Source organism: Excalfactoria chinensis, chromosome 2 (assembly GCF_039878825.1).
Source record: "Excalfactoria chinensis isolate bCotChi1 chromosome 2, bCotChi1.hap2, whole genome shotgun sequence".
NCBI classification, from domain to species: Eukaryota; Metazoa; Chordata; class Aves; order Galliformes; family Phasianidae; genus Excalfactoria; species Excalfactoria chinensis.
The window spans coordinates 104,501,913-104,524,534 of NC_092826.1; positions in this window are offsets into that span (position 1 = coordinate 104,501,913).

Below are 22,622 nucleotides of genomic sequence, written 5' to 3' on the forward strand. Positions count from 1 at the left end.
TCCTGTGTGACTGGATGTTGAGTGGATGTTAAAAGGCATCCATACCTTCTCTATCCCCTTCCCTGAGATTACCAACAGTGGATGAAATCCAGTGGGTCCAGGAGAAATAATGAAAATGCTCATTATTACTGAGAATTTTCATTCAGAGCTACATAAATTGGCAGGAAATTTGGTTAATTTTAGTTCATATCAAATTTATACTAGTATAAAAACAACAGCGTTTTCCTGTTGTACAGCCTTTTGGAGGAAGAAGTGAGTGGGATAGATGTGGAAATGGGCTACAGTAGAATCAGTAATTCAAATCTCATGACAAAACATTAATTGAGTTAATTCAAATATTTAGCCCTAAGTAAGAAGAAATAATACTCTGTAGTCTATTACAGAAAGAAACCTTTCCTTTGTACTGAAAAGACAAAATACTTAACATTAGTTTCAAGAAAAAAATCTCTACGCCTAACAAACAGTAGCTAATTTAGAAAATAACTCCAGTTCTGTTGTTTCAGTTCCCTAACCAGATGACATGCCTTGTTGGCTTCTTGGCATGTTATCTTGCCCCTGTAAAAATACTTGACAACACAGCATTTTTCCCCTGTTCCATTTAAGCTCAGCTTTAGATTCAAAATGTAAAACAATATACATTATTTGCAATAAGCAATGGGAGTCTTTCATTCTTTTAACTTTTGAACAAGATGCAAAGGATTGTTTGTTGGTCTATGGTTAGATAAAAAACTGAGTTCAGAGTTCAGCTCTCTTGCACAACTTCTGCCTCATTAGGTTGGATGTTAGGAAACAGTTCTTTACAGAAAGGGTAGTTAAACACTGGAATAGGCTCCCCAGGGAGGTGGTTGAGTCACTGTCCCTGGATGTGCTTTAAGAGTCATTTGTATGTGATGCTCAGATGTATGATTTAGCAGAGGGTTGTTAGTTAGGGTACTGTGGTTAGACTGCAGTTGGACCTGATGACCTTTGAGGTCTTTTCCAACCTGAGTAATTCTATGATTCTATGATTCTATTTACAGACTCTTCTGTAAAGCACTTAAAATATAGCACATTGGTACTGCATCGTATTTCGCTAGATGAAACATAAAGCCCCACTTGGATGAGAAGTTAGAATAGCCATGATGTAAGTGAAGAGCAGTTGGAAAAGGGTTAGTTCAGGTCAGGAAGCTCTTATACCAGGTAGTACACAGTGTATGAGTCAACTACTGCCATAGAGACAAACTGAAGATAAGTAATGGCCACATATAAGAACGAGGAAAGAAGAAAAGTTAAAAAAAGAAAAAGAAAAAAAAAGAAAACAGGAAAAAAATAGTTATAGAAATATACATTCAGCTCAAACATACTCTGAAGAACTTTGTGTTCCTGTAAACAAGAAGTTATTCAATCATTCTAAGTTAGACATTTTTTAAGTTTCTTTACCATAAACACTCTTACTCACTTTTAGACTCCAAAGATAGGTATTTGCAGAAAGATAGATATTTGCAGTTGTAGAGCACCTGCAGTCACAAACTAAAAGCTGACAATCTAAAAATTACATGTCAGCATGCATGTTAAAACAGGTGGAAATAGAGCAGAGAATAATATATGCCCAGGAAATCCTCAAAAATAGATTCCCAGAATTTGACTCTTCATTTAAAGTAACCAAAACGGACACTCCTAAACATCATGACTAATTTTAGCAGAAAGAAAAAGTGTTCTACAATCAGATGAAAAACACTCATTTGTTTTCCTAATAGTGACTCACCACTTCCCAGATATATGCATACATGCAAATATGCATATGCAATGCCCAAATGTTTTCCTTTTTGTAAGAATAACCTACCAAATTCAAAAGATTCCATTTTTCTAAACTGTTACTTAATCAGTATAAATAAACAAAAGCAAATCTTCATAGTGACAAAAGTGTTCAACAAGGAATAAATGAAAAAATGCTTTGATTACATTCTTTAGCAAAGTCTTTTAAAAATGAAATTCTAGAGATTCTTTTCATAAAGTTCTATAATCTAGACAGGAATAGCATTACTGAACTTAGAGAATTTCTGATCCAGGGTTCCCCCTAAGATATACCACAGAAATTTGTCTTGAGTACTAATATTGGAAGCACTCTTAAAACGATCTAAACAATATATATGACTTTGTCCATAGAATTTCTATTCTAAAGATTGAACTAAGATTTCTATGCAACTGAAACTGCTTCAAGTGAAAAAAAACAAGCCTTTTAAAGAGGAACTTGGAAAACCATTTTTCCGCTACTTTTATTCCTCTTGAAAAATAAATGAAGAGTAGAAAACATAAAATCCCCACTATTGATGAAACTAAGAGAAGCAGATATTCAGCATGTCTTTATAACCATGCACAGTAACTGGCTCATCAGGAAGATATAACCCAAGATTTGTTTTTTATTTGTATCCTTGCGTATAAATTCTACATATATATAATGGAGACAGGGAATAAAACAAAAAACAAAAAACAAAAAATACCTCATATTTTACAAAGGCAGAATTTTTATAGCTATAGAAGTAGCATATAGTTGTATTGTAGAAAAGAAAGATAATTTATATTCATTGTCATTCAAGGAATAGAGAGGATGAAAATGTTTTCGCAAAGTAATTGCATGAAAATTTAGTCAAAATAAACCTCCAAAGAAGAACTTAAAGCATCATAAATAAAAGAAAAAGATAAACTGTAATAAATTCATGTGGCAATATTAAATTACTTACACACACACACAAAAACAAAAACAACAACAAAAAAACCCAAAACATTATTTTAAGGCAATTTTAGTATTTTTGAGAAACAATTCCAGACAAAACAAAAGACAGCTTGAATGCAGAAGACACATTTGAAAAACACAGATTCTTTTGGGCTCATCTTACATGCTTCCCTCTAGGTTAAAAGAAATACAATAAGTTTACTCACAGGACCAATTTCTGAATGCTGTGAATTGGACAGGGGTGAAGCCTGATCTAGAGGAATACTCTTCCAGCATGGTGAAATCTCTGATTGAAAAAAATACAGCCTCATTCAAGACCCTAGAAAAGTTCTTCTGTTTCTGCTATCTCAAGTTTATACACAAGTCCTTTTTTCTTCACCTAAGTGAGCTGGCCAAAATGAGAATAATAGATGAGTGGGAAATTATTGGAACACTGCAGGTTTGACCCTAATTTCGTTGGTTTATGGAAACAAGTAGCCCAAGAGAAAACTGCACCTGTGCAGTAGATGTCATGCTGAGTGTTTCAGGCCTGCTTTCCAAGACCATATTGTTGATCTCACTTAAAAGATATGCACAGGAGAGTTTCATACTGTACATACAGTTCTGCTGAAGAAATGTCCTCTCTGCATACCCAATGCAAGTCACTTCTGCATAGTGCTTAATTCAGCATACACAAAAGTACACATTGTACTTTAATACTGCTTTGTGGGCAAATATTCTTACATAAAAGGCTATAGAAGATTCATGTCCCAGAAAAGTGATTAGGGGGCTCCTAAGTACTGAAGACAGCCCTTTTCCATCTGTCCCTCAAAGTGACAGTGACTGCTCGTTCTCCATACCAGGTATACAAATTTTGAACTGGATATTTTGCAGGATTGGAAAGAAAGAGAGAAGAGAGCAGATAAAAAGCATAACCCACACACCAAACATGTATTTAAAACTTCTAAAGTGCTTGAAATGGGAAACAATTTTTAAACTTTAAAAACTTAGGACAGCATTTGAAAATATAAACAAAGGAATAGAATAGAAGACAGAACAGAACTTCCTTTTATTCTTATTCTTCAAGGCAGTTTTTGTTTCTGGCATTCTTTTGTTAAAAAAGAAAAGCTAAATCTGGAGCACCAGTGCCCAAAACCTAGAGCAGACAACAGCTTCTTCTGTATTCAGTCCTTGTACAGAAAAAGCGTGGATTTTTCCATTTTGCGCATGATTCACAGCTTGCTGCAGTGATGCCACCAAGCCAGCAGCATGTATACCTCGATACAAATTAGCAGTGGGCTATTATTCCACCATTTGTCATAAAAGCTCTCTCTGGGAACACAGAGCACATATTTCATTTCACCACATCACAAACTGACTTGACAGAAGACTCAAGTTAGTGCACCTCCCGCAGTTAGCAACAAAAAACTTGCAAATAGTTTCTCAGATATCACTGGCATTTTGTGAGGGCACAGAATATTGCTAATGTGCATCCCATTGAGGGACTCTTGCCTGACAAACAATAGAGACTCAGAAGGATAAATTCTTGCTCCCACAATGAACAATTCCTATTGTAAGTACCTCGAGATCTTCAGCATTCATAGATTAGTGGAAAATATATAATTAGTCAAAGTAAGTAGATCATATTGTTGCTGACCGTCAGCTATTGATTATCTATTTAGCTTTAATGGGAAATTTAGCACTTGCCAAAGTTACCAAATTAACAGCATTGACTAGAAAAATAAATTCACTTCAGGACTGCAAAACAATTTGGAGCTATCCAAGTTTTCCCGCTTTTGTCAATACTTGTTCCTTGGAACAAGTCTGAAGAAAAAGGATCTGCATTACTACTCATTTCACGTTGGTCTCTGCAGAGAACACAGAATGCTGTTAATTTATGGCAGAATTTTAAATCCCTGGCAGGATTCCAAAGTCACACTCTTATTTCATTTTCCTGATAAAATTCCATTATCTGGCTATTAGTCTCCAAAAAAGGATTCATGTCTTATTATAAGGACTTCACAAAACCTACCTGATCCAATTCCCTTTTCCCAAATTACTTGAACATGGAAGTGCAAGGTCAGGGTTTCTTTGTTAGCATAAAGCTTCTATTTCTCTGTGTAACACAGTTTTTGTAGCTTTATGAAATCAACAACAAGAAAAACTTAATCCTTTGGAACAAGGACATATTTCTGTTGCCAGTCTAGCTAATAACAAGGAGCAACAATGGCAACAACAACAACTGGAGCAACAGTAGAACAGCAAAAAGAAAAAAGATTTTTTTTTTATTTTTTTTTTTTAATCATATCTGGTAGTCGTGACAGAGTATTTTGCAACTTCAGTTCAAAGTTTTCATTCAGTACCATTATTTTTTATTTCCCATTTTTATTTCCCATTTAATATTTACTATTAGAATACCAATGTATTAGACATTTTATCTTTGCAAATTTGAAGTCCCATCTTCTCTCAAATTTCAGGCTAACAGATAGGATCAGAGTCAGGAATTGTACTGGTAAAAACATGGGAAATTTTTGCCTAAAATAATAATTAATAAAACCAAAGTCAACCTTTGTTTTGAATGAAAGTAAACTCAGCAAGTTGATTTCCTCCTCTCTAATATACTAAGGTTATAACCATATAATAACCATGTAATATGTAAATAAATGAATAAATAAAATGTACAATAAAATAGATTAAGAAGGATGGTAATGAGCTGAAAAAACATAGATGAGAATTGTCCACATTCTCATTACAAAGATCTCCATTGTTACAGGCTAAGTCTTGGGGGAAAAAAAAAAAAAAAGAAAGTAGCTGCATCTCAATGTAAAATAAACTGTTTTCTCTTATTAGGAATAAGATGACTGGTAAATTTTCCAGATCTTGCATTTCCTCTTGACAAGGTGGACAGAAAATAATTTTAAATGGGAAAAATATGTAACAGTTACAGTCAGAATTTATTATCAAACAAACAAACATAAAAAGCCATAATACTACTAAGAGAACTTGGAATATGCAAGGAATATAAAATCTATCATCAACCAAGGAAAGCAGACAAAATGCAATATTCTTGATGAATATTTTATCCAAAAAACTCTCCTCCCAGATTACTAAAGCCAAATTGTTGAAAAAATAAAATGCTGGTAACAATTAGCATTCAAGTATTAAGCTAGAGAATGAAATCAGCAGGATTGTGTTTTTAGTACAGTCTTAGAAGACATAAAGAATTGTAGGCAATAAAATAGTTTATTATTTACCACTGCACAAAGTATTCTGACATCACAAAACACAAAGATTCCACATTTTTTGTTTTCTGCTCTCCTATGTCGAGTATAATTTCAAAGGAAAATGGTCTCAGAATAAATAACTACATTTTTTCCATTCTTTACTGTGTGCTAGTAAACATAGAAGAAAATATACTTAGAAGAGTAGCACATTAGATGATTTACTGAAGATACTGCGATGCTTCAAACATTTTTAATAGAGGATGACTAATCATCTGTTAGTATTTTTACTGGGGAAGATCTGAATCTCATTGTAACTTCACCAAGACGGAGACCATGTAGCCACAAAGTGCTTGCAAGCAGTGTGATTTAAGAGCTCACAACCATGAGATGACCAACACAATTATTTTGTAGTATTTAAGGAATCTATCCAAGTATATTTTTAGTTAGGTTAGGGTAGGCAAGATGAATACAAAAGAAAGAGGGCTTAATCTCACTTCACTGGTGGGCAAGTGAGACACAGATCAGTGAGACAACATCACACACTAAGAAAAAGCAAGAAAGTGAGGTCAGAGCTCCCAGAGTTCCCAAGTCTTATTCATTATAGGGTGGTGAGGTGCTAGAACAGGCTGCCTACATAAGTTATGGATATCTCATCCCTGGAGGTGTTCAAGGCGAGGCTGAATAGGGCTGTGGGCAACCTTCTCTAGTGCCTGATTTAGGGGTTGGCACCCCCACCTGCAGCTGAGGGATGGGACCTGAGCGATCTCTGAGGTCCCTTATAATCCAACCCATTCTATAATTCTGTGAATTTCTGTTAGCACAACTTCCCAGCTATTGTCTCACACTTCTATCCCAACTCAGTTCAGCTTTCTGGTTTCACAAGAATGCAAAATATCCTTATGCACTTTCTGAAGTACTGCAAAATGTCACTGGATAGGTACAATATATAGATATATAAATATTTATATAAATATATAAATGCTGATTTAAAACAATTGTATTCTTTTTTTATAAAGGAACTATTAATGCAAACATGGTAATTTATGAAGTTACTGTCAGTTAAAAACTAATTACATCAGGTTTTATGCATGAGTTTCCATCATGCTGAAATAAGAATTTAATAATACATCTGTCAGAGTAGCTAAAGTTAGCTTTAAAAGCTGTCATTCAACAAAATAGAGTCCTAAATCTTATGAAGAATAGGACAAAGGATGAAAAACAAATTCTAGGGAAACCATTCTGTAGATCTTTGACCTCAGCTATTTACAGCATGTTCTTCTAAATTGTTCATAAGAAATAAAACTGAAGTATAAATGTTGGAAAAAATGCATTGAACCAAAGGAAATTCTGTGACTTGTTCACATTCTTTTCCAAATAAAATCAAGGATGCTATATTCAGTTCATCCAGACTGGTATTCAAAGCCCTTTAACTAGGATGTTGTAGAGCTGCAGTTCTCTTGAAGGGAATCTCTTCATTACCTACTTAGAATAGTTTCTGATACAAGAGAAGAATTTGGAGCAATTTCTGGCACTTAATTTTCCTCACACAAAGACTATAAGAGGTGTAGCATAAATACTGCTGTTTCACTAAATAACTGTGTTCAGATAAATTCATCAAGAGACATAGTGAAAGCAATTATGTAAAAATTCAAACAGACAGAGCAAACAAATTAAATAGGAAAAACATTTTGCTGAAACAAATCTTGTTTGTTACCCATAACCAATGAAGATTAGTCAGAATTTTTCAGCTGTTTTAAAAGCATAATTTAAAACACTCTTCCAGAGTATATTTTATAGGCAAAATAATGATCTGTAACATAGTTTCAGTTCAGCTCCGTATCAGTAACTGACTAACATGCCTTTGCCCACAGCCCTGGTGTTTCCTGTGAAGCTGCTGTAGAGTCACCTCTTGCTGTGCTGAGGTTCTACTTTATTCTACTAGGGAGAACTGTGATTTCTGGTCAAACACAGCTGTGTTGTGAGTGAAGAAAGTGCTATGATTGCTGTTGCTTTATGTAGATTATGTCCTTGAAGTCTCTGGCCTATACGGGTTAGCAGCTATAGAGTATAGTCTTTGAAGGCTATGCCACAGCCTACATGGCCAGATGAGAATCACAGAATCACAGAATATAGTGAGTTGGAAGGGACTCATGAGGACCATCAAGTCCAACTCCTGGCCACGCACAGTATCACCCCAAAATCAGACAGTGTGAATGAAAACACTGTACACTCACTGAATTCCAGCTGGCTCAGTGTCATGACCACCACCCCAGCAGCCTGTTCCAGTGTATGAGTGCAGTCTCTGTGAAGACACAGCTCCTTGATCTTCCCTCAAGTCCAATCATTGCCAACAGAGGAGCTCAGCACTGCCATATTTGATGCATCCCAAGGTACAACTGTCCCTTTTTGTTGCCAGGGCACATGTTCGTGACCAAAGACTGCATTCTCCTTCAGGCTTTTTTTTTTTTTTTTTTTTTTTTTTTTTTTTTTTTTTTTAAGTAAGCATAATTTTCTCTCTAATTTCACGAGGCAAGAAATGAGACTGACAGACCTGTAATTATCAGGGTCCTCTTTCTTACCGTTCTTGAAAATTGGAACTCTTGTTTCTTGAATGCCATTTGAGCTACTTAAATGCCACATCCTCCTCCCAGGTGCATTCCTATGAAAGGATCTACATTATATGAAGCTTCTGCAGTTCTGTAACAGATTCTGTGCAGCTTCATGTGGTATCACCTTGGTTGGAGCTCATAAAATCCATGTGGTGTTCAACTGTATACACCTATCAAATGTGTCTTTTCCCTTCCACTGCCGCATGTGACATAGCATACTTGACTGGAACTAACTTGCTCAACATTCAATAGAATTTAAATTAGTAAATATGTTTAGACAATAAAACAAAACAAACACAACCCTGTATACCTGAATTTAAATTCAGCTCACACAATCTTCCTTCTTACTAATAGCTAAATTTATCGACAGACATTCTCAGTTTAATTAATTATCTTAATGATTGTTCATTCCTTCCCCTCTATTATTTATTTATTTGTTTGTTTACTTTACCAGCTGTACTGTTTCTTGGAAATGGCTTTATTGCAGTAGCAATATTTGGGCTATACTCCAAAGCACCTCCTTTCAGTAAGAATGTGGAGAAATTCTTTCTTCCTCCATGCAGTGGAAACAGATTACATACTAAGAAGATCAGTCTTTTAAAACGCCAAGAATTTTTGCATTTATACCCTTCAACAGTCATACAGTAAAATAGCATGAATCAGACCAGTAAAGGGGAAAAACACACAAACAAAAGTGCAGGAGTCCCTCTGTTTTCCAAATCACAAGATGTTTTATGTGAAGATTATGACACTATATCTCTCTCCTAATGTTTAGTTCTCCCTTAGTAATTGCCACTGTAAGGTACACTTAATATAGTCCATTTCTAAAGGGAAAATGAATAAGATTATTTTAGGTCCTTAGTTCTGCAATTCATATTTAACAGTTCCTAAATCAGTAACTAGTTTTCAGCCATAGCCTATCATAAATCCTGATCCTTAAATCACTCTTTATTCAGAAATGATCGCTTGTTGATGACAATACTGAAGTCACTGATCCTACAGGCACCCTATGCCTATACAGCCTACATGAAATGCATCTCCCCCACCCACCAAAATTCCTGTCAACAATGACCTGCAACCCCATTCCACTGGCACCCCTACTTCTGAGCCCCAGCAACTACCTTTTCTCACCCTACCTCAAGCTTTCTTCACAAGGTTCTTCAGTGTTCTTGTAAAGCAGCAAAGGCATCTGACAAGCTGTGGAAGGGCAAAAAAAGAGGAGCCTCTGCTGCTCAGTGTGAAGGAAAGAGAGAAATGAGCACTACCAGCTGCCAAAGGAGGTCTCACGGAGGTGCAGATACTAGGACAGCTAGCCAGCACTTTGCCAGAAAAAACAGCAGTTAAGGTGGGGATGTACCAGAAGAGCTGTCCCACAGACAGAGGCTTCTCTTATTATGAGATTCTGATCCGGAAAAAAAAAAAAAAATCATTCCTGAGACTAGAACTGAGGGTTTGAGTACAAAAGAAAAAAAACCTTGTATAAAATCCTCCTGGTAGTTGTAGGTAAAGTTCATTTGATGTAAGCATTTAATCTCCATGTGAAAATAAAAGGCTTTGCAAAATCTCAGAGTTGTTTCTGTCTCTTGGTTGGCAGTATGGAAAGGAATAAAGAGTGATAGGGCAACCTCTGAAGGGCTGCTTGTTTCAATTTGATTATGCAGAGGCAAGAAAGTCAGTGGATGCTCAACCTCACTCTTCCCAAAGCTGATGTGTGGTTATTTTATGCCCAAGGCTGAAAGGGAGTGAGAGATCATACTATGGCTCCAAGCAGTTGCTGGTTCTTGATCAACAGTAGCATGTGCTGTACTAGAGCTGAGTCATTTCTGCTCAGATTTTACGTGAGAACCAAGAAGTTACTAAATTAGAAAATTATCGCTGCTTCCTTTGTCTCTGTGTGCTATTCATCTGTCACTGTTTTGCTTAATCATAGTTACTCAGTTTTCACTTTTCTGATGTTGGGCCTGAGATACATATTTCATTTTCTCTTCACAAAGTTTAATTTTCTTCCTGTGTAAATCCGTAAATTGCTGTGCATAAAATACATTACATAAAATAAATGTTGATGTAGAATCTGGGACGAATGATTTGACACTTGTTAGATGCTGAGTTACCAACTTCACACTCCAGGTATCTGCAGTCTCATTGTGGAAATACTAGTAACATTCATCATTTGAACATATACACTATGGAGTTAAAGGAAATAAAAATCATACTGAGTAGAGTGTTTAACAATTTAGGGAAATGAGGGGAAAATAAAAACAATTTTAAACTTCTAGAAGAGGTTTGTGAGGCCTCGAGCTTCCTGAATCACTTCCTTTAGTACTAATAACTTTAATTAAATCCTCAACAGTTCTGCACTAATTCTAGAGAAAGATTACTATCCTTGATCTTTGTATTGGAATTTCTAAGCAATTTCCACCACTGCATTTGAGTATCTTTATCTAGTTTCTCCTTCCTGTATTTCCTGGGTGTAGCCATTTCTTTCTGTCTTTTCCATTTCTGTGTACCTCTGATTTATCTCCTCTCTTCCTCTTGGACATACCTCCATAAAATCATACCAGTGGTACCATTGTGTATTAATCATAAAGTGAAGTCAAAGTAATTAATTTCATAATGCCTTTTTCTTGTTCCTTATTTATTTATTTTTATAATAAGCTCTGTACAAATGAGAGGAAATATAAGGAAAATATATAGAAAACAACAGTGATATATATTTACTTGGCATCTTTCTGTCTCATACTTGTCTGTGGGATACATTTACTGAAACTGGACTATCCCTGATTGAAACTAGATATCTAGTTCCTTAACTGAACTGACTGAAAATAACATCTACAGAAGAATTAAAGCATTTGTGGAAAAGTAAATTATAAAATACTGCTGATTTTTATTGACAAAAAGAGCAATACATTTAGAAGTATAATAGTCAGAAAAAAGTCCCAGATTAATGAGTGTTGTTGATGCAAGTTACTTCTGACATAGCAATTTCTGAGTGAAAGAAGTTTAACCTTAAAAGGAACTTGAAATAAAAACCACAAAAACTTTGCATCTGTAGAGAAACTCTTGGTTTTGTATTTATTTTGTCCCATGTAGGCTGCAAAATTTATATTTTACAGTTGCTGTTTTTTCCAAGCAGCATGCTGAAATCTTGACGTCATTTGTCTTGATTGCCTGAGGAAAATGATTGCATTAATAATTCCTTTGGGCTTTTGCTGGGCTGTTTTCTGTATGCATTTGCTTTGGTTTTGTTTGTTTAATTCTTGCTGTTCTCATTTTATCTTTAATTAGTTCAGTTCTTCTTTCCAGTCCAAGTTACACAATGCCTTTTGAAGTATCTAAGGAAAGAGTCAGGAGGGGATAATTCAATTCTTCAGGAAATGCTGACATTTTGTTTTGTTGATTATTTTTTTGTTATGAAATGAAATAAAAATGACATTTCCAAAAATATAAAAAAAAAACATTTTGGGGGGAGTGGGAGGGATCACGCTACTTTGCTTTGTCACAATAAAGCCTCAGCATTTCACTTTTAAGATGTTCTAAATATATAACATTAATACAACAGCTTATTTCAAAAAACAGTTCAGATTTAAATGAATAAAAGCTTCCACACATGTCAAAATGGGACTGTTTTATAAATGGAAAATGTACCAAATTGTTCACTGTTTCCCCATATATTATTTTCTCTTTCTTATAATTTGACCAAAACTCAATACTGTTCATCTCAGGATAGCATTCAGGCAATACACCATAGCTGTTTCCAAACAGAAATATTAAATCTTCCTTCTACCAAAGAATGTTTCCTGCTTTCCCATGGACCACTTTCACCAACTGGAAAGACATTTATATATTTGCTTCTACTTCAAATGTTTTCTGCATTGCTCTTCTGTCTTTTCAAGTTTCTGGTAGCCCCCACCCATGTGGGCTACATGCTGTTCAGATTCAACATAAACCCATACAACTCATTACAGATACATCATTATTCACTGTTGGTTTTCTTGCCCACCTTCAAATTGACAGTATCTGTTACAATTTTTTCATAGCCAAAAACAGAACTGTCCCCAATTGTAAGGGCTACCAGCTATGCTTTAAGTGCTGCCCCTTCTGTCATGCAGCTTCCCTGGTTCCAGCTGATCTTTTTCTGCCCTTCCTCTCCACAGTTTTTGTTTTCTTTAATTTCCCAAGCAGAGGAAAGTTCTTTGAATCTAAAAGCTACTGCACTGCCATTGCAATATCTTACACTGAGTTACTATATGATAACACACTTACCATTTGCCAAGAAATCATTAGAAGTAAGTTTGTCTGCAAAGAAAATCTAATCAAGGCAGCATATTATCTCTTAAGGAAAATGAGCAAGGTAGGAATGGAGATGAGTAGCTAACATTGAAATCACACATCTTAACTCTTTATCCCCTCTGCAACCACAGCTGCATTCCTTTATACAAGAAGTTGCATAGCACCCTTCAGGTTAAAGAAATTGAGTAATGTATAGTATGTTTACTTCATTCAATGCACAGAATACACCTGTTCTGGTATTGAACTGGGATTTGGTTATTAAGGTTACTCTCACTAGTCATAATCCCATGTCATTTCTTGCAGATGTGGCAAGTGATCACCATGCTGTACCTATCAGAAAAGCCAGGACTACACCATCTCTGAGGTTCCTCTATCTGGTTTCCTAACATGTAAATTGTTTAGCATGCTTATCTTCCCACTTCTGCTACTAAAAGGTCTGTTTAATATTTTAAAAGATGGATACTGAATGCTTATTTAAAGGAAAATATTTTTCCCAATTATGCATTAAGTCAAGCTTTCAAATTGAAAGTAATCTGCAGTGTAGCTCTATATGTAGAAGCTAGGACATTTTACATGCTACTGTACCATCTCAAAAGGATCTTCAAAAGATTCATCCACTAATGCATCAGACACCTGAAGTGAGTGAGGCTCAGCTTGCAAGACAGGTCTAGACCTGCTTTCTACTGAGGTACTGATTTCAACACACCTAATGGTTTTCCAAGCAGGATCTGATCTCCATAGGACCAAAGGCTTGAACATTATGATCCTTGAGTAAATAGAGTGATGTTTTTCAAGGTAGAGACAGTGAATGTATATTTAAAATACAATTTGAAAATTAAGTTCTACAAAGAATGGAGTATTGTAAAATATTAAATACCTGGTCATTAAGTAGGCATTGACATTTTTGTGCAAAGAAGGTGGCAGATGTTCTCTAGAAAAAAAAAAAAATAATAACAAAAAATAATAACAAAAAAAGAAACAACAACAACAACAAAAACCCAAAAACCAGCACATAAACATGTGCTAATATATACAAACTGGAAATTAATTACTGGTGATGAGACTTCCAAAAACATGACACTTCTTAACTGACCAGTGTTTGGCCCTGATAGTCATAATAGTGTAACTGCAACATTGATTTGTGCTTGTAAATGAACTAAAGTGTATTATGCACATACTCCTTCAGTATTTTATGTCAGTCATCTTCTCATATACCAGAACCTACCACCTGTTAATATCTTTTGCTACATTCAAGTAGATTGCTCACCCTCTGTTAGAGAATAAAACCCTGTAATGTAATCACAGCAGAGGAAGTATAACACATTAAAAGTAGTCAGAACATTGTGGCCTGTTACAGCCACCCAGACAAGTTCTATGTTGCAAGAAGTTTTGTATCCAGGGTAAGCACTGTACTGTAGAATGTGCTTCTTAGATAGCACATAGACTATTTCAAATGCTTTCCAAACACTTCTTTTCTATAGGAGTGCCTGTGGTTATATTTTCTGTTTTTTAAAGGCAAAATCACTTCCAAAATATGCCATCATGCACGGTTAAGCAAAAAGAAAGATTAGAGAGTGGATAGGTGAGCAGCATGAGTCTGAAGACATAACATGCTATTTACATCTTGTTAAGCTACCTTTATTGTTAAGGCTGAAAATTTCAGGAACATATAGGAGATGATCTGCCCAATGTCATTTGAAACATAAGGCCCAGTTGTCACTCTAACAGTGATCACGAAAGGAGATATGAAATAAAGTGGTCCAGAGTCCATTTTCAGAAAAAAAATGGCATAATATAGTTAACAAAATCTCTTTTGTGACAGATACCAATGTGTTTCAAAAACAATCATTTTTAATATGTTCTGGAAGACATATACCTCTCTTTCATTTGCACTATGATAGTTCTTTTCAGCAGATGGGAAAATTGTTTGGGAGAAGGAGCACTATTTTAGTTGCTATTGCTCATTTCCACATTTTACATCTTTTACATCTCTTGTTCCATTGATTTTAAATCATCTAGATGACCCTCTTGCAGACTATGGACTATAGCATGCTAAAAATTCATGCCTCAAATAGATGACTTCTCTATGAGCTACAACATATCTTATAAAATCAAGCATCCTGACATGTTCTTCTTTGCCTTTACCTTTTTCATTTGTTTCCCTTTCTTGTTCCTCTAAATAAATTTCTATTTTCTTCCTGAAGTTCTGGAAACTTTAATTAAGCATAGAGACTAAATACACTGTTATATGTACTGCATCTGAAAGTCATAGTTACATTTATTTTTTAGCAGCTGTTCTGTACCAACTGACCTCTTTCATGATAGTGATGATCTTACTCCTGTGTTATACAAAAATTTGTCACATGTACAGAGACAAAACAGTAAGGATGAAATGTGCAGATTCATTGTGACCAAGCTTAAATAGCTCTTCTATATGCTCTGCTAACTATCACAGTCACAGAAATTTTATAAAAGAAGGTTATATTACAGATATCTTTATTCACCTTTCTGACTGGGGCAGATAAATAGTCTTAATTTGTATTTGTGTACATCTAAGGTTACATCCCAGGAGCGTGGCTAAGACAAGACTTAAACTGACTAGAATGAAAAAGTGGAATTGACCCTACTGCTCTTTTAAAGCACCAATGGCAGTCATCCTCTAAGGAAAGGTTTAACTGTGGCACAAAAAATAATAATCAACTAGTACATTTATAATTAAGTAAATAAGAGCCAAATCTGCTGGGGAAGATTGAATAAATGAAAGTGAAAATAAACTTACTCACAGTATTCCCAGTGGGTAGTGAAGGAAATTCTTTAAATCTGCATTTTAATGCAACAGCGTCACATACACTTCTCAGGATTGAACTGATCCCTCTGAGGTCAAGGCATCCACAACACCTAGATCTGGCAAAAGCAGTGTAAAAATTAAATTTGGTATCAAAACTTTCCTTAAGTTGGGTATGCTGAAAAGAACAGTTTGCATGATTCAAGAAACTGTAGCAAATATATTTTTCCCCTCACAAAAACTTATCTCAGTGTTTTGTGCTTACTGAGCATTTTCATTAGAGAATCTGAATATGCCAGAGTAAGGAAAGCTATATTGATTTCAGGTAAGTTGAAACTTTGTCTGTGTTAATGGCCAAATCAGCAAACAAGAATTAATTTAAACCAACTGGTATATTTTTCTGGTCTGAGTAGCTCTTAGAATTATACAGCCACTTTCATGGAACTGCTTTCTGCACTGCAGATTTTTCTCTTTCCTCTCTGAAGAGCTTAATTGCTCTCTTTGGAGTCAACTTACTTAATTGTTAGCATTTTTAGAACAAAAGCACTTAGGGATAGGGAATTCATATTTTGGTATTATTTCATCCAGGTTTAAAAAAATTGTACCATTAAACATAAAATTTGGAACTAGTAAAGTGTTCACTGAAGTCAGTACAGTAGCATGTGGGATCTGGCTTTGACAGAAACAACTCACAAGTGAGTTTGCCTGCAATATAATCAATTTATTTCAAGTGTGAGTGTTTATTGTTTAATCCTCATCTATTATACCTCTGCTGCAGGGAGCTGAAATTTGGGGTTTTCAGACAGTCTATTTCTCCTATTTGACTTTGCCAGATGGGTACCTTTGTAGAATCATAGAATGGCTTGGGTTGGAAGGGAACCCCAAGTATCATCAAATTCCACCCCCCCCCCCCCCCCCCCCCCTCCCCCAAAGCAGTCAGGGCCACCAACCTCCAGATTTGGTACAAGGCCAGTTTGCCCAGGGCCCCATCCAACCTGGTCTTGAACATATCCAGGGACAGGGTATCCACAACAATTGCACTTTCCTGTGTGCTGCATAACAACATTATCCAATTCCCCCTCACTTTGATTTAGTCTTTGTGCATGTACACATGCTTACACACATATCCTACATCAACAGTCATGAGAGTACTATGTAATTTGGAAATGACACTACTGATCCCCCGTAATTTCATTATTACCCTCATTTCTAAGCTGCTGCTGGAAGACTGTTATTTCTCTGGAGACTGAAATCTTATCATTGATTTTAATTAAGCAATACTACTTCATTATTTCACAAAATTTCAAGTGTAAGTTGAAGAATAGTAACATTCAGACTCCACAATTTGAAATCCTTAGGCTACTGGCTGTTAGACAAAAGATTACTAAGTGTGTTTCTATGGAGACCTAGTAGGAAGAAGACAATATATAATCTTGGTAAGCGCAGAACTTTGATTTCCACAACTAGAGAAAAACACCAGCTTAATTAAGCTCTTTTATTGTATGTGTTATTTTTTATCCTTACCTTATACCCAATTTATCATTTACAAAAGCAAATTATGTTTGAAAAATCATAGACAAAAGGAACATAACCCAAAGAGATGCTAGGGTAGGTTTTTTAAAGATTAACCTCTTTGCCACTACTATCTGTGGTATGCCCCTGCCATTCATGTGAGAACAGTTAATCTATTGGACTTTACCTTCAGGAGTTTCTGAAAGACACCTGATTTTAATGTTCTCAAAGTGTGTATTATTCTACTCCATATACTTCGCATATATTTTAAGTCCATATCAGAACTCAGCAATTATAGTTATTTCGGAACAGGATTTAAAGTATGCTCTTTGGGTCACAGAATCAAGAATCATTAGGGTTGGAAAAGACCTCTAAGATCACCCAGTCTAGTTGTCAATCCATCACCACCATGCCCACTGAATCATGTTCCTCAGTGCCACATCTATGTGATTCTTGAACACCTCCTGGTCAAAACAGACACAGTTCTGCATAGTTAACTTCCTTAGACTGATGGAAGAATTCTCAATAGCACTGGTGTGTCCACGTCCACCACACACACAGAACGAATTTGACCTAACTTTAAATATTGAGGCAGGAGAATATGCCTGCTGATGGCCAAGAGCTGTGCCCAAGTGTTTGTCTAGAAGCTGTTCATGTCCTTCAGCAGGGCAGGAGTACTGGAAAGTCATAATCTATGGAATTACATCTACTGTATCTCCTCTGTAGGCTTCAAAATGAGCTCTATAAACTATCAAACTACAGTTCTCTTTTTGTTTTATACTCCTAAAATGACTTTCAGATGTGTTGGCAATTACAGTTCTTGCTGAAGGCATTTGGAATTGCAAGTGCTCAGCTGAAAGCTGATTAAGGATCAGAATCTCATAGCTGTGTGAAATGTAAATATTTCATAACATGGCTTCCAGTCCATTGTGAAGCAAAACCAAACAAGAAGTACTGACCATAAGCTTCAGTTTCGGGTTCAGATTAGAGCAATACTTATACTTCCATCGATATTTTGTTGTTTCAAAGTACATCGTTTTAACCATACATACTACATATTCTACATAACATAATTAACTGAAGTATAGAATTAGTTGTTTAGATGGTAGGTCAAACAGAATTCTTTTATTAGATTAACAAAGCCTCCAAAATCATTGCCCTTTCATAGAGGGCCTCAGTCAAAATACTTCCGCAGTACCATTGTAGTATCACCGAGAAAGCAACATGGCCAGAATCTGTGTGTAGAGCTGAAACTAATCATTGCATTGGAGTGGGTCTCCTGATGCCCACAGGTGTGGTATGATGGGAGTCACGTGTGGGCCTTTTTTAAATCCTAATATTTATTTAGTCACAGTAGAGTATGGTTGATTTTTCTCTTTGGTTACTTTGATTACAGCTCTAGATAGCACTTGTCTAGGAAGATTATTATGTTCCATGTATTTTAATATATCTTAGTTTTATGCATATGTTTTAAGGTTGGTACAAGTATGATGTATTTATTTTCATGAATCTAGCTTGCTGCATTTAAATTCCACAAATGTAAGTTTTCTAATCTTGCCTAGTTTCATCAGTAGTTCTTAATGAATGTAAGTTACTTTGATATGACATTTCCAGCAGTCTACATATAACACATCCCTTAAATTGTGAAATATAGATTTCACTATATAATGAATTGGGCATTCAAATTCAGTATATACTTTCAAGCACGCTTTCTCTCTTCCTGGAGTAGGCACGTACTGAGGTTTCCTGAAATATCTGCCTAGAAAAAAAAAAAAATAAAATTAAAAAACAATATTTGTATTAACAACTAACATTAGATTTTTATTTAGAAGTTTGTCCCTATCTTAGTTTAATCAATTGCTTGATACCTATTAGAAGTGTTTGAATCAATCTTTCATACTATCAAAGCTAAAGCAGGTTATTTCTTACAGTTCTCCATGAAAATAAACATCTTCTGGATAAAACATTTCTCTGAGTAACATGGAAAAAATAATCAATAAATTAGAATTCATAAGTTTCCAGAAGGCATATCATTTAATTTTATTTGAACTAATTATCTCAGAAAATTGGTGTTATTATCCATGCTTTTGTTCTCCTTGTGGATGAACGTGTGGCAGTAGTATAAACCATTTCTCACTGGATTTAATGAACATTACATTGTTGTACAAAGGAGCTAGTTAGAAAGAGGATATATTTCACCATCCTTAATGAGCATCATATGTGAATTATAATTACTTGGAAAAAAAAAGATAGCATGAAGTAGTCTTAGATTTTTAAAAGAGTAATGTTAAAACCATAGTGAAGCAGAAGAAGCTTTCAAAGGCAAAGTTTTGTAAGTAAGATTGATCCAAAGACTGGGAGGTCCTGAATTGCTTTCAGAGAAAGAGTAGAGAAACATATTACAGACAACCTTCTTCACAGTCTTGTCTTCTTGAGTATTGAATAACATTGCAGTGATTATTATAAGTATTAAGAGATTGTATTCTCTTAGCATGAGTGAAGAAAATTAATATTTCTGTTTTAAAACATTACTTTGTTTTCATAATAATGAAGTCTTCCAAATCCAGTTTAGCTTTATTGTAGTTTTCAAGGAGTACAATACCAAGGACTTTCTTCAGTTAGCAATAAGTAATACCCATATGACCACACTATTTTAAATTCTTAAAGCATCTGCCAAACATCTTCGCTCATTGAAGTACATTGCATATGTAGTAACATTATGTGCATGAGTTAGTCTGCCTACGTAGATAATAATAAAAATGGTGTATACCTTGCCCTTTAAAACATTCTCAATTCATGCATTCAGAAGCTTTCATATGAAAGAAAACAGTGACATTAAAGTCCTCAACAGACTTCATCACAAGATTTAGACTAAAGCTATCATGATCTGTTTAGAATATCCAAGCATTCTAAATCTAGCTTGTAATGCAATGGAAAGCACAAAAATGCCAGGAGAGCAGCAAGATCCCAGGCTGCTTCAAGTGAGTATTCACTCAAATACAACAGCCATAAGCAGAGAAGTAAATGAAAGATGCTTCTTACTCTCTGAAAATCTCAGATAAGGGGATCTCCAAAATAAATAAATAAATAAAAAGACTCACTGCCAATCCTTAAATGAGTGATGCATGCACCTGAGCTCCCCTGGGTTGGCCCTGCTTTCCCACCAGATGCTGAGTCACTGGTCCAAGCTGTGATTTGTCATTTCCACAACATTTCTGCACTAATGTTATTATTGTAGATGCTAGTATATCCATCCCTTTGTAACATAAGTAGAAATTGGATCCATAAATTATTTAGTGAAAGTAGATATAAGTTTATGGTACTTGAACATGAAAATCAGGAAGTAGTTTGCATCACTTATCCTTGCAACTTGTTAATTTGTTGCAGTTTGCAATATACTGAGCTACTTAAACAAGTGGGTTTTCTTAGAAGATCAAGATCTATCCAAGCTTGAAATATTCATGGTTTTATTCTACTTTAAACCGGACACAGACTCATTGTCTTTTTGTATTTGATTGACTTCAGGCCTTTGCTCATATCCTTGCAAATTAAAAGATGGTATTTATCACTGCATGCTAAGTGCAAGAACAAGATTTTTGATGACTTGTCTGCCCAATGGGGCTGTTCCATTCAAGTTTTCCTAAAAGTCCAGCACAAGTGGGAATCACAGGCAAAAGATTTGAAGGCTGTGAAATTCTGATGATTAATTTATTGCAAGAATAGCTATAGAAGCACTTGTTTTGGAGAATATGGGGTGTGCATCCCTATCATAGTCTATTTTTATTTTTAAACAAGAAAATGAGTAGGAAAAAAAAATAAAAAAGTTCCCTAAGTATGCTTTCTCACTACATGCAGTCAGCAACTCTGAGGCTACAGTAGATGCACCATACTGTATTTATTATGTTATTATGTAATGTATTTACTTATACACATGCAGAGCAGAAGAACCCAAAAATGGAGAGGCAGTTAACATAAGTAATGTTGATGCGTCAATAGTACCTGCACAAGAAATCTCATAGAGTTTGCATGAAGATCAAAAGCCCCTTCAATTAAGAATGAAGTTAGCGACTGTCAAGAAAATAAACTTTGAAATAATTTCATATGTCATATTAGGTGGACATTTAGGTGATAAAACTGAAATGAAAGACTCTGCAAAATGGGAAGGTTCCGATGCTAAGGAAACAATATTTCTGTTAAATTTGGTATGCTATTTCATTCACACAATAAATGATTTGAGTGAGGTTTGAAAATCATGTTGTAAGGGTAAGGTGAAGAAAATTATGACAGCTGAGGAGAACCGAGAACACTGGGAGCATCAAAGGAACATCTCTTGATTTTATAAGCATCAAAACAGTCAGATATCTTTCTGAATGGGTACAAAAAAATGCAAAGGTCATAAAACAGCTGGAGCTAAATACAATGCAATTTATCACTTGTTTCTTTTTAGCACTTTTTAATGCTTGTGTTCTGAAGCGAGCTTTGTAAGTAGGGGGAAAGGAAGATGTTGGGTAGGAAAGGTTCATACTGTACAAACACTTTTTCTTGCAAACTGAAAATTCTGTGAACTGCAACATATCAGTCTGTCAGAGCTGAATAATTTTATGCCACTTTTGCAGAGACCGTGTTGTTGCCTTTTGCAAAACAAATTAAAAATAAACAGCAACATGATGAGAAATGCAGAGATCGCATATGGCAGCAAGTTCTAAGTGCTATGTGCACCATCCTGGTCAAAGATTTACTGTGAGGAAACATTTAAGGCTAATGTAAACTTAGCAGAATATTGGAATTAAAATTAGACAAAAGTAAACAAAAGAAAAATTAAAGTTAATCTGAATTGATTCTTTCATTAGATGCTTTAGTTCTTGCTAGTTCTCCCAAATATATTACCAGCTTTTTTATAAAGATCCTTTTTTTTTTTTTTTTTTTTTTTTTTTTTTCCCCTCTTGCAGTAGAGCCTAGATCTGTATGCACTCATGCTAAGCCAATTATGCCATTGACATTTGTATGTTCATATGAGCTATAAAAGATGAAACGACAATGCAGAAAGAAAAGCAATAGAAAAGTTACTATATTTTTCCAATCAGATTTTGGCAAAAGGGAAACTTAAAAAGATCCATCACTTCTGATGGCAAAATTCTATCTACTGGCACTGATGGCTAGATACAGCATTTTCTGTAAGAAATGGGGAACTGTGCCCTTCTTCCACAGCAACACAGAGTTACACTGTAGTCCTTGGAATATAAACATTGAAATCTCTAAATTCTTAAGTGAAGTGCTGTTATTACCTTTAACTTCTCATAACAAATGTACCATTGGAGATTACACACCACCTAGCATATGGATAAAGGCCAGACACAGTCTTGTTCTTTAAAACATCCTGGAACACGTCATGTTACTTGATAGCAATTAACAGTTATCCTCTGTTTGTACAAGCATTACCACAGCCATGTGGGAAACTTTTCTGGTATATGTAGCATAGGTTTTGAAACTCTCAGTCTCAATATGTCTGT